The 12,890-nt window shown below is 39.0% G+C and overlaps 2 pseudogenes; one reads left to right on the top strand and one right to left on the bottom strand.

The window, feature by feature from the left end:
* The first annotated feature begins 4,665 nt into the window (after positions 1-4,665).
* LOC132241859 (olfactory receptor 51F2-like) lies at positions 4,666-5,281 on the top strand (annotated as a pseudogene).
* Positions 5,282-11,940: 6,659 nt separating this feature from the next.
* On the bottom strand, positions 11,941-12,890 carry LOC132242099 (olfactory receptor 51F2-like; annotated as a pseudogene).

Here is a 12,890-nt window from a genome sequence, read left to right as displayed (position 1 = left end):
TTTTTCATTAAAACTAATGAGCAAATATTAAATAACTCTTCTTGGAAAGATATATTTTAATGCTTTGTTCTCTCCTGAGGAGAATTCTTCCAGGGCTGTGACTTAAACATCCTTACAGCCAGATCACCAAGAATGTATAAACAGATTGCCCCAACTACAAAGCTCCATATCAATCACTATCACAGCAACATGCATTGGGTATTGTTGGCTACTTTTTACAGATGAGAAAACTGAGGCTCAGATTAGAAAACCAAGGCTCAGAAGACTCATGTTACTTTCTTCTCTCTGACTTCAAACCACATGTTTTGCCACTCTTTATTTTAAAAGAACTTCAACTTTAAAAAAAAAAAAATGGAATGAATATATGTTCACAACTTCAAAACTGCTATCTATATTTTAATTTCTATTTTGAACAATATAGAAATTGTATTTTAAATGCTATAATACATGAATACATATAATATGTAAATGTGTTGAATATATTCTACTGAGGTTACCAATTTCCTCTAAACTGTTGGTTTTATAAACTATCCAAAAATAATACAGTACCTGATGTATTCAGAAAAGACTCGGATAAACTAAAATACTGACCTCATGCTAAGAAGAATTCTTGGGTCTGGAAAGGGAGTTCACTTGGTCCTACCCCCTGCTCTTTGAAGAGTCACCTCAGACAGTAACAGAGCATCTTTTTAAAGCCAGATAGAAAGGGGCTAAGTCTGGGAAACAGTCTCTCATCAGCCCTGCCCCATCTCCAAATATATCTCTTCTGCAGAAGAACCCAGGGACTTCTCAGGAAAGGAGAGCGATCGGATTTGAGAAAGAGAGCCTTTATAAAGAGCCCAGAGCTGTCTGGTGAGAGGCCTTTACCCAGCAGAAACACAAATTCCTAGGAGAGTTCTCTATACCACTGTGCCCTGATAATTCTTTGTGCCCAGAACAACAGACTATAAAGGGCAACTTCTTTTCAGTCTAGCTTCACTCGTATTTCCCCAAAGGAGACTCCTGGAGATGCACTATGATTTCAGTTCTCATTCAAGAGCAGCTATAAATCAAAGCTTTGCATAGTGCCATCTGAACAGCTATAAATCAAAGCTTTGCATAGTGTAAAAGTAAGAGATAAATGTTGTTAATTAATCTCCCATGAGTTCACTCCCCATTCATTTGCCAGGGCACAGCAATCATAAGACAACCTGTGTAGCAAGGAGTTGCTGAGTAACTCATATTCACTGACACAAGTGCAATACTATGTGTTTCAGAGTCCAAGACCTTTTCTGTGCATTATGAATATCTTGGGGGTTGTTACTAACTTCTGCACAGGCATAGGAAATGGCAAGCATATAAAAACATGCTCCACATTATATGTCATTAGGGAGATGCAAAATAAAAAAAACAATATACAGCATATAGCAATATGCTCTAGGGATTTTTTAGTTCAATAAGAAATAAGGTCAATTTTAAATTTAAGGAATTTTGCACAATATCTCATATGTACTATATTAATCTGTCTATAAATGTCTATTACCTTGAAAATAAAATGTTATTTTGAGGGTTATGTACATAAAATTAACACTTATTACCTAACTATTGAAATAAGAAATTATTGAAGGAATTAATGAGATATATATATATATCATATGCACACTAGCAGTAGTGGCTATCACTATTAGTAATTTCTGAGAAATTAAATTGTCAATTTAATTTAATTTAAAGGAAAGGAAGTATTTTGTGTTTGAATAAATAATGGCAAATGAACCTTTTACCTAATCACTCTCCACCATGTAAGAGTGCAGTTTTCTTTTAGTTCAACAATCCTTACTAATCTTTGTTATTTAATTGATTAAAAACAGTTGTTTTAATTAATATTCCTTTGCTGATGGTAAAATCAAATATTCTTCCTGTATTACTAGCAGTTCTTCTTTGGGGAATTCCATTTTAATGCATTTTACACATGTTTTATTATCTTTTTTTTCGATTTTACAGTAAGACTTTATTCAAATGAGTGTTGTATGTGTTTTAACTGTGTCTCCCAGTTCATAATTATCCTTTTTATTCTGTGGAATTAAAGGGTTATTTTAAACAATAAAATAATTCCTTGTATTTTATCGAATCAAATATATCAATCTGTGCCTCTATGATTTATATCTTTCATGTTATCATTAGAAAATTCTTTCTCACTCAAGGATTTTATAAATATTTTCCTGATTTTTAAAAACTTCTCACCTGAAGGATATGTCTTCACTGATTTTAGAGAGGAAGGAAGGGAGAGAGAAAAACAAACATCGATGTGAGAGAGAAACCTATTGCTTGCCTCCCATATGTGTGCGACCAGGAATCAAATCCACAACCTAGGTATGTGCCCTGGCTGGAATCAAACCTTTTGGTATAGGGACAATGCTTCAAGCTACTGAGCTACCCAGCCACAATTTACCTGATTTTAATTTAAATTACGTGTGGTCTATACATGAGTAAATATTTAACCATCAGGAAATAATATAAATATATATTGTGGTGTATGCTTTATCATATTTTTCCAAATGGAATTTACCCAACTCCATTTACTCAATAACTTATTCTATTACTGCTGGTTTGTGGAGCTTCCTTCACATTTCACTACGTGTTCATGTAGGCCTCTCCCTGTGCTTTTAACTCTGTCCCGGGGTTGCATTTGTTTCCAAAGAGGTACTAAATTCTTGTAATTCTATTGGGAGTGAATTCTTATGTATGTAGTCTCTGAGAATAGATGGTTCCCTGCTACGTTAAAATGAATTTCCACTTCAAATCTGAGCTTAATTGTTCTAAAATCCAAGGCAAAATTAGTGAATTATTTGTTTAGACCAAGTCATACTCTCCTGGTTAAATAGAATATTTCAGGAAAAGCAAATAAAATGTAAGTCAATTAGCAAGAACATATTCAATATCTATGAAAAGCAAAAAGTTCTAGTAAGGAATTAGCTAAAAATAACCTCTTCTTCTCATGAGACCATATTAATAAGTACAAACTTATAATCCAGTTGAGGTATAAAAATATAACAAAATATTGATGAATACAAGATATTAAGTGGCAAGCACCAAATAAATGTAGCTAAGTAATTTGAACTTAATTAAATATCTTATTTCAGTGATGAATCTCACAGATATAATATTGAATGAAAGAAGCAGATACAAATTATATATATAGTAGAGGCCCGGTGCACAAAAATTTGTGCACTCGGGGGAGTCCCTCAGCCTGGCCTGTGCCCTCTCGCAGTCTGGGACACCTCGGGGGATGACCACCTGCTGGCTTAGGCCCGCTCCCCAGGGTATTGGGCCTAAGCTGGCAGTCAGACATCCCTCTGGCAGCCCATGAGCCCTCAGGTGATGTCCACTTGCCAGCGGGGAGCAGGCCTAGCTGCAGTCTGACATCCTTAGCCCTGCTGAGGAGGCAGGAGAGGATCCCACCACCACCGCTGTACAGGAAGCCGGCACCCTGGCATCTGGCTGAGCAGAGCTCCCACTATGGGAGCACACTGACCACCAGGGGGTAGCTCCTTCATTGAGCGTCTGCCCCCTGGTGGTCAGTGTGTGTCATAGTGACCAGTGATTCCCAGTTGCTCTGCTGTTAGGGTCAATTTGCATATTACCATTTTATTATATAGGATAGAATCCTGGTGCATGGGTGGGGGCCAGCTGGTTTGCCCTGAAAGGTATCCTGGATCAGGGTGGGGGTCCCGCTGGGGTGCCTGGCCAGCCTGGGTGAGGGGCTGAGGGACATTTGAAGTCTGGCCACAGCCCCTTCAGGGTGGGGGTCCCTGCTGGGGTGCCTGGCCAGCCTGGGTGAAGGGCTGATGGCTATTTGGAGGCTGGCCAAGGCCCCCAGTGGGGACCCTCAACCCATGAGGGTGTGGCCATCCTATGTGAGGGGCTGATGGCTGTTTGCAGGCTGGCCACAGCCCCTTCAGGGTGGGAGTCCCCGCTGGGGTGCCTGGCCAGCCTGGGTGAGGGGCTGATGGCTGTTTGCAGGTTGACCACAGCCCTTTCAGTGTGGGGGTCCCCCCTGGGGTGCCTGGCCAGAACGAGTGAGGGGCTGATGGCTGTTTGCAGGCTGGCCATGGCCCCCAGCCACCCAAGCTCCCAGTGGAGGCTGGCTAGAAGCAGGTATCTGGGATTTATTTAGCTTCTATAATTGAAACTTTGTTGCCTTTTGCGGAGGCCACAGCCAGCCAGGGCAGGGGGAAGCTTGGCTTCCTCCATTGCCGGGACAAGCAAGCCTCCTGCTTACTCCTGCTCCATGGCGGGCAGCCACCATCTTGGTTGGGTTAATCTGCATATAGTCGCTCTGATTGGCTGGTGGGCGTGGCTTGGGTGAAGTGAAGGTATGGTCAATTAGCATCTTTGTCTTTTATTAGTGTAGACATATATAAATATATATATATATATATATATATATATATATATATATATATATATATATATATATATATTTCCAGATGAGGTACAGAGGAAGGTATTTATGCTAATAGAAGTCAGAAGAATGGTTACTATAGAAGAGGACATTGATGAGGATGAAGTGTTATGAAGTCTCCTGGGTTGGTGGTAATATTTTATCAGTTGATCTTGGAAGGGGTTACAGGAGTGTATACAGATGTCAAACTTCATTGAGCTGTACTCTAAAGTTCTGTGAACTAAATGGAATCCTCAGTGCTCCTGGCTATGGCCTTTGATCGTTTTCTGGCCATTTCTAACCCCCTGAGATATGCTACCATTCTAACTCATGCAAGCATTGCACAAACTGGCATGGCAGTCATTACCAGGGGACTGTCATTCTGACACCACTAGTCTTACTTCTTAAGCGTCTATCATTCTGTCACAGCCACGTGCTCCATCACTCCTACTGCTTCCACCCTGATGTGATGAAGCTCTCGTGTTCAGATACAAAAATCAATAGTGCACTTGAACTATTTGCAATTATCTCTACTGCTGGAGTGGACTCTATCTTTATTCTGCTTTCCTATGTCTTGATCATTTGCTCAGTTCTCAACATTGCATCCCCAGAGGAGAGGAAAAGGCCTTCAGCACCTGCATTTCTCATATCACTGCTGTGGCCATATTCTACATCCCTTTGATCAGCCTATCTTTTGTTCACAGATTTGGAAAACATGCTCCACCCTTTGTGCCCACACTCATTGCTAATTTGTACTTGCTTATTCCCCCTGTGATGAATCCCATCATCTATAGTGTGAAAACAAAGCAGATTCAAAAAGTTATGCTCAAACTTCTCTGTTCCAAGAGAACACATATTTAACAGTCATTGCTCCCTTAAAAACCCATCTCAAAGTCAATGAAAATTTATCACAAATCAGAGTTATAAACCTATGCAATTTTAGAGTTGTATGGAACTAGAAATTATCCAAATTAAACATATCTACAGTGTAGCTAATCCTAGTTAAAGTAATCATTTTCTAGACCAAAATACTAATTTAGATTCTCACTGCCTCTCAGTTGCCCTATTCCCATAAATGACTAACTGACCTCCCATCTCTATGCTGTTTCTGCCAAAAACTGCCTGTCATTCATTTTGAATTAACTTTCCAAATATCCAGCTCAAATAAAATTTAAAAACAAGCCAATAAGCATCTCTTCCATGTTTATTTCTCATCCTACAACTAAATAAAGCATTAACTCTTGTTTGTGATAAAGTCCTCCACAATTTAAGTTCAACTTTCCTTTAAAGTTTGATCTACCTCTTTCTTTTTTCACCTACTCTGCAGTCTAAGAAAACCAGTATGCTAACTGCTTCATCATGCAGCTTTCCTAATAGTGGGCTTTACTCTTGACCTCAACCTTGACACCCACTCCTTCACCTTGAAATACTACACGTGCCAAGGCTCATCTTTTAAATATCTTCTCCATTAAATTTTCATGACTGGTTCAAGTATATCTGTTCTTTCCTTCTCATAATTTGCCTGTTATGGTGATTTCTCTGTATCTATTTCTTTTTCCTTTTTGTGTTTTTGACCATATGTTGTGTATACATACTAGTAGTAGTTCTGGTATTACTTCCATAAAGCAATAAATTCCCTAAATTAAAAAATGTCTGTGTTTCCTCTGATGCTGCTACAATACCTGAAGTATATCTTCCACATAGCAGATAGTCAATGATAGCTGTTAAATTGAACGAAACATAAGAGACTATCAAATAGTCAGCCATCTGAATAATTTCAGTGATAAGTCATTCAATTCAATGTTTGGCATGTGTAACATAAGAAATTTTTCTTATAACTGATTTCAGCTTTTCTGTCTATATTATCTAGCAATTGGTCATAGCTCTGACTTCCCAAACCATATAGGCAAAGTCCAATTTTGGGGCCTGAGATCTCAATCTCAGGAACTTACCCCTGTTTGCATAAAGCCCAATATGACTAGGAATAATTCAACTCATTCTTTTCATGAATAAATGTTTTTCAGAACTATTAAGTAACTTTTAAAATATTTTCAGGTACCAAAGATAAAAACTAATGCTTACTCACTCTTTGCTCCTGCATCCTATAAATCTGTATTTTCTTTCTATTATAAGAACAAAATACCTCCTCCTCTCCATTCTTACACCTAAGCTAGGACACTAAAATCTTTCAACTAAATCAGTTTTCTTATAGGTTTCTTGGTCTCCAATCTCGTTCCTTTTCCTCCCATTTTTTCATAAAAACAATCAGGAAAAAAAAGGTTTTCAATTTTACTTTTAGTTATATGAGAAATAATAAATATATTTTCATCATTGAGAGATTTTATAGAAAAGACCAAAGTCTTCCTTGATATATTCCCTCAAGTCCAATCTTTCTAATTTCTCCATAGCAAATCACTTCATAAGTTTGACATTTATCTCACCTTTTTATGCATTTATATCAATAGGAATGGGAAATATAAAATTTAAAGCAAAATTTATCAATAGTATTTCAGACAGTAACAAAATTCCTTAGGGATACTTTGCCTATTATTTCAAAAACAACATTAAAACCAACAAGAGAAACTTGCTCATTACTCAAAACTCCTACATATCTCACTCACTTCTTTACAAAGAATGATAAGACTGTGTAACACTTTACCACATGAGGCATCACCAGCTCAGAGTTTTGTGGCCATTAAAGTAGAACTAATAAAACCAAGCACATACTCCCAAATTATATTCTTATTCATCTTCCAATACAACACATATTGGGCATCTATGATAAGCCAGGTATTATTAGGACAGATATTAAGACCATAAGAATCAACAAGATTAGCTTCTTGCTTTAAGTTAGCTTAATGAGGAATATAACTTGAAAAAATGTAATGTCATTAAAATTTTTAGTATAGATATGCCCTCTTTCAAGAAAACTCAATAAAGGACACATACATTGAAAATTTTGAATTATAAATACTCACTAATTTACTAATCTACTCTGCCCAATGAAATATCCTAATATTATGGAAATGTTAGTAACATTTTGAAAGCATGAATGACAATGGCTAAAATGAACACTTTGCCCATTAGACCAAGCTTCCAAATATATACTTCCAAGAACTGGTATCTCTCTGTCCTGATTTGTTTTCTTAAAGTATACATAATAAAAAATTAAGTTTTGTTTAGTCTTAGAATAAATTAGATGTTGTTATCTAGGATTCTTACATACTAGAGGCTCAATACATGAAATCCGTGCACTGGGTCCCTAGCAGCTGCCAGCTGCCAGCTGCCAGCTGGGTACTCCCGCCCTTCTCCCAGTCGCCAGCCACCACCACCAGCCAAGGCCTCCCTCCCTTACCCCGGCTGGCCCTGCCCCTGGTTAAACTCATGGACGAACTCCCGGTAGAGGGGACAAGTTGCATACTACACTCTTATTATATAGGATAATTTAATTACCACTGATTCATTCTTTCATTTATTGAGTGTCTATTTTCGCCGGACATTGCACAATATGGTAGTGTGGCAGAGACAAATAGGATATTGTCATGATTAGTGAAATAAAATATGTAGATAAGAGAGTAAGCAATCAAAATCTGAAGTATTTGTGTGATGTATTACAATATCTATACTAATAATAGACAAATATGTAAATTGACCATCTTTCTGATACGCCCACAGGCAATCAGGAGTGAGTATGCAAATTAACCCAACAAAGATGGCGGGCCTGTAGGCAGCATGCACACACACAGGCGCTGAGTGGCTGGGGGCGGGGCAGGATGGAGAGCAGAGGAGGAGAGCGGGCAGAGAACGGGTGGCTTGGGGGTCTTAGCAGAGTGGCTTGGGTCCCAAGGACACCACTGGAGTTCCAGTCCTGTCAGCCCAGCCTGGGGGCAGCTGAAGTTCCTGGTCCTTTTGGTTTCTGTAGCCCCTGGACTGGAAGCAGAAACCAAGAGCACGGGGAGCACCAGGAATAATGGGAATCATAGTTCTGGTGGCAGACACATTGTGGGATCTCCTAGACCAGAGATTCTCAACCTGTGAGTCGCGACCCCTTTCGGGGTTGAATGACCCTTTCACAGAGGTCTCCTAAAACCATCAGAAAACACATATATAATCGTATATTGTTTTTGTGATTAATCACTATGCTTTAATTATGTTCAATTTTTAAAAATGAAATTGTGGGTTGCCACAACATGAGGAACTGTATTAAAGGGTCGCGGCATTAGGAAGGTTGAGAACCACTGTCCTGGACAGTAGAGCAAAGTGAGCCTGGAGCAAATTACTGTTGCGGGTGGGGGATGGAGGGAAAGCAAATGTTAGAGACATAAGTAAAGTCAGAGTGTCAAAAAAAATTAAAAGGAAGATATCCAGCAACTTCTAGGAATCTCCACCAATGGAGCAAAGACAAAAAAGACCTCTATTATTCTGTGAGCACCAAACCAAACTGGGTTGGGGTCTCAGACAATTTGCTTGCAAATCATATGATTGCAAAGACAGACAGAAACTCCCAGATTGGAGCAGTCTCCTCGGAGGGCTCCCAGATTGGAGAGGGTACAGGTCGGGCTGAGGGACCCACCCCCCATGCACGAATTTCATGCACTGGGCCCCTAGTATACGATATAAGCAGAAGGAGTAATAAGAACATATAAGAAGAATGTATAATCCAACCTGGAATGATCAGGAAACAATTGCAATGTGTTGTTTGAACTACAAAATTAAGAAGTGAAGAGCTCAATTTCAAAATGGCAGCAAGAGGAGATCTGTGAACATGCTCCCCAGGGAAAGTACTATAATAGCAAAAATCATATGTAGATACAGGTATATACATTTAAATCCTCTGGAAATTGCCCTAAAGTTATATAGCAAATGAAAAACCATTTATTTAAGAAAATCTGTTAAATCACTGTAAGAACAGTCATTGTTCACTTGAATTGCAGCCAGCTTTCACCCTCACTCTCCCCCCACCCCCCGCCCTGCCCCACCCCAGCTCAGCACACTGATAGCTCCACTCCTAGTAGGTGTAGTCAAGGACACAGGGCTTCCTTCCCCATGTCTTCACCCCACCTCCATTCCCACCAGCTCCTTAGTGTTAGGCTATAGTATCTCCCAGGAAGGTCAGACTATAGTATTTCTCATTCCCCATACCCCAGCTCTAATTGTGGGAGTTAAATTCAGGTGAGTGCAGTCAAGAAATCAGTGGCTAATCTCCAGCCCTAATCATATGGCAGAGACTCAATTCCAGGCATGACAGTCAGAGAATACTGGGGACCCCAATCACCATCCTCCCAGCTTCTATCATAAGGCAGAGCTGCAAGCTGAAAAGTTGAAAAGACTGTATGCTCTCTTGTCTAGTGCCATGCACATAAAGCAGGGGTTTAGCTCCAAGAGAAGTAAGCCATGGTGAAATTAAATTATAAATTAATAACAAAAAATTAGAAATTTGAAAATTAAACAATACACTCATAATCAATAGTCCAAAAAAGAAATCACAAAGGAAATCAGAAAAATTTTTGAGATAGATGAATGAAAATGTGAGGTGAAATGAAAGAGTGCTTATAGGAAAATTTATAGCTAAATGCCTATATTGAATAAAGAAATATCTAAAATTAATTACCTAAACCTCCACTTTAATATTCTGAGGGGAGGGGAAAAACTAAAATCAAGAAAAAGAAAAAAATAATAATGATTATATTGGTGGAAATTAATGAAATAGAGAATTGAGAAAAAAAACAATAAATATGATCAAGAAAACCAAAAGTTTGTTTCCTTGGATAAATTGACAGCTGGTTTTAAAATACATATTGAATTTTAAGACACCTAGTGCTGGGACTGACCAGCAGACCCTGAGTGACGGATGAATAATTACTCTGACACATGTTCCTGTGAATGAGAGGGCTAAAGGACTGCCTGGCTAAAGAAACCAGACAACCCTCTTTGCCTGCCTCCTAAGGCTTTTATTGTAGCAACAGCTTGAACTAAATTAACCTCTAGATACTATCATTAGGGTAGAGTATCCTTGAGAAAACATACGCATCTGCAGTGTTCTTTAAACAAGGGCATGTCTAAAGACTAAACATAGAAATAAACACCCGGGGGTTCAGACTTCTTTGGAAAAGTCCAGGCCCTCAACCTTTCGAAGAATCCTTCATGCAGACTTTCCAACCAACTCCCATGCTTCCCCGCAACCCAGAATAGCCAAAATCATCTTGGGGAGAGGGCGGGGAGAGTGCAAAGTTGGAGGATTCACATTTAACGATTTCAAATTTTACTACAAAGCTACAGTGATCCAGACAGTATGGTTCTGCATAGGATAGATATAGAGACCAATGCAATAGAATTGAGAATACAAAAATAAACTTTCACATTTCTTGTTGAGTTTTTTTTTAAAAAATTTTATTTATTTAAGAGAGGAACCATGAATCTGTTTGATTCCCAGTAAGGACACATGCCATGGTTGCAGGCTCAATCCTCAATAGGGGCCGTGCAGGAGGCAGTCTATCAATCATCTCTCTTATCATTGATGTTTCTATCTCTCTCCCTCTACCTTCTCTCTGAAATCAATAAAAATATTTTTTAAATAATCTAAAATTTATTGTAGCAGTAGTTGCACAACTCTGTAAATAGTAAAAACATTAAACTTTTACATATTAAATGGGTAAATTATACTATCTGGGAATTAAATAATAATAAAACTGTCACATTAAAAAAAAAATGACTGGACATTACATAAGGAAGGTGGGGTGAGCACATGTGCCCAATTTTTTTAAAAAAAAAAAGAAGAAAATATGTTTGGGAGCCCTAACCGGTTTGGCTCAGCGGATAGAGCGTCGGCCTGCGGACTCAAGGGTCCCAGGTTCGATTCCGGTCAAGGGCATGTACCTTTTTTGCGGGCACATCCCCAGTGGGGAGTGTGCAGGAGGCAGCTGATCGATGTTTCTCTCTCATTGATGTTTTTAACTCTCTATCCCTCTCCCTTCCTCTCTGTAAAAAAATCAATAAAATATATATTTTTTAAAAAGAAAATATGTTTGGGAGAAAGATAAATTAGTAGTAACATAAGAATATAAATAAAAATATAATCACCACCAATCTATAAATTTTGGGAATCTGTGAAATGTAGAACAAAGATAAAATAACATTGACAGATGAAACTGTAGCCCAAATAAGTACAGGAGAATATTGAAGGGGAAGAGGAGGCTACTCGAAGACATGCTCTAAATTCTGAGTGTTGGGTTAGAGAATTCTAGCGAAATCTCAAGTCATTTTACTTCTCTTCCTCAAACCTAACTTAGCTCTATTTGTGCCATATTTTAGGTCACAGAGAAACATGCCTATCTGGAAAAAAAAATAGTGATAGAGAATTTTGATCTTAAATTTATTTCTAGCCCTTAGCCTTCTTACTTAAAGTTAGAGAGATCTTTAGGGATGCTTTAATCCAAGCATAAGACTCAACATTTTAACTCCTGTAAGTGGCATTTTACTCATCTATTTAATGACCAGAAATAGGAAATTAAAAAACCCAGCTAGTTCTTTGCTGCACTGGGATGGAGAACTTTCAGCACAGCCCTGCGTATCTGTTTGGTCTTCACACTGTAGATAATGGGGTTCATCACAGGGGGGATCAGCAGATAGGCATTGGCGATCATAGTATGTACATATGGTGGGGCCTGTTTCCCAAATCTGTGAACAAAGGACAAACTGATCAATGGGATATAGAATACAGTAACGGCCCCAATATGGGAGATGCATGTGTTGAAGGCTTTCTTCCTTTCTTCTGAGGATGCAATGCTGAGGACAGTTTTAATGATCAAAACATAAGAAAGGATGATAAAGACCGAGTCTACTCCAGCAGTGGTGATCAGGGCAGTCAATCCAACTGCACTATTAATCCTGGTGTCTGTGCATGAGAGCTTCATCACATCGGGGTGGAAACAATAGGAGTGGTGGAGCACATGGTTGCAACAGTAGGATAGTCTTTTCAGAAGCAACACCAAAGGAGTCTGTATTAGTGTCCCTCTGGTGATGATTGCTACTCCAATCTGTGCTATTTTAAGATCAGTTAAGATAGAGGCATATCTAAGAGGATTAGAAATGGCCACAAAACGATCAAAAGCCGTGGCCAACAACACTGAAGATTCCATAACAGTGAAGAGTTTAATAAAGAACATCTGTGACAAGCAAGCATCAAGCTGATCTTCCGGGCACTGAACCACAATATACCCAACATGGTGACTAGGGTGGATATGGACAGGCCGAGGTCAGTGGTGGACAGCAGGGAGAGGGAATAATACATGGGTTCGTGGAGGCCGGGCTGAGTGACAACGGCAAAGAGAATCAGGCTGTTTCCCGAGAGGGCAGTTATATAGAGAAGGCAGAAGGGAATGGAGATCCAGATGTGGAAGGCTTCCAGCCCAGGAACACCAGTTAGCAGGAAAATGATGGAGGAGGATGTGGCATTCTAGAACATTGACAT

The sequence above is a fragment of the Myotis daubentonii genome, chromosome 9 (genome assembly GCF_963259705.1).
Source record: "Myotis daubentonii chromosome 9, mMyoDau2.1, whole genome shotgun sequence".
Classification (NCBI taxonomy): domain Eukaryota; kingdom Metazoa; phylum Chordata; class Mammalia; order Chiroptera; family Vespertilionidae; genus Myotis; species Myotis daubentonii.
Note: the sequence above shows the minus strand (reverse complement) of the source record. Positions and strands in the feature narration are given on the sequence as shown.